The sequence below is a fragment of the Dipodomys spectabilis genome, unplaced genomic scaffold (genome assembly GCF_019054845.1).
Source record: "Dipodomys spectabilis isolate Male_0828 unplaced genomic scaffold, ASM1905484v1 ptg000203l, whole genome shotgun sequence".
In the NCBI taxonomy this organism is placed as follows: Eukaryota; Metazoa; Chordata; class Mammalia; order Rodentia; family Heteromyidae; genus Dipodomys; species Dipodomys spectabilis.
In genome coordinates, this window is record NW_024870880.1 from 678618 (window position 1) to 679688 (window position 1071).

Sequence of the window (1071 nt, forward strand, 5' to 3'; positions counted from 1 at the left end):
GTGTCTTTCTCCATGTGTGCATGTATACGTGTGTATATGTATGTGTGTGAATAGTAACATACATGCGTACATTATGGCTTATATCATCATTTATTCCTTGCTATCAAATAAAGTAAGGAATCCCTAAAGTTTTAACAGAAACTGTATAGTTAAAGTCTTAACTCTTCACTCTGCTTCTTTACACAAAGACTTTGCAAATTCTCATTAATAAAGTTTCCATAAACTCTGAAATGTACATACTTAGTACTTAATGTCTGTTACCATAAATCTTAAATACTTTATAGAAAAGTTTTATACCTGCCAAACGGTCCTATTTTGGGCATATATAAGCAAAATCCCAAAATTAAGCATATTTAAAACCTTAAAACTTTTAACAAACCTAAACACTTGCTGCAATGTTCATTTTGACAGGTGCCTTGTATAGAATAATTGAATTCCTCCTCCTACACATCTCTTGAACTACAAATATCTGGAATTATTTTGTTTTTGGCATGTCTATCTTGATTTTATTCCTAAATGTGTGCTTATGTAAGAAATATATGATTCTAAAATTTCACAACAATTCTTTTGAACTTAATTTTGTTGAATTGTCTAGTTTAATAAAATCAATAAAAATTATACTTTATATAAAAAAATGTTCTGTGCTCAATTTAGCATCACATACACTAACATTGGAATAATACAGAGAAGATTAGCATGCCCCCTGTGCAAGTATGTCATGAAAATTTGTGTAGCATTCCATATTTTTACAACAACAGATGCTGAAAGGTGTGTGGTCACAAGGGAATCATACTGCATTATTGGTGGGAGTGTAAACTTGTTCAAATACTTTGGAAAGCAGTATGGAGGTTCCTCAAAAGACTCTACATAAAACTCCCGTATGACACAGTAATCCCACTTTTGGGGATTTACCCAAATGATCATAAACAAGACCATACTAAAACTACCAGCACAACTATGTTGATTGCAACATTATTTATGATAGCTAAGATATGAATCCAAACCAAATGCCCCCATTAGATGAATGGATCAAGAAAATACGGTATATTTACACAATGGAATTCTATGCCT

The 1071-nt window shown here is 31.7% G+C and overlaps 1 non-coding gene across 1 annotated transcript; it reads left to right on the plus strand.

Annotated features, from left to right (window-relative positions):
* Positions 1-641: 641 nt before the first annotated feature.
* Positions 642-748, plus strand: LOC122122065. Its single transcript, XR_006150102.1, has one exon. It is a non-coding gene; the product is annotated as a U6 spliceosomal RNA (small nuclear RNA).
* Positions 749-1071: the final 323 nt, after the last annotated feature.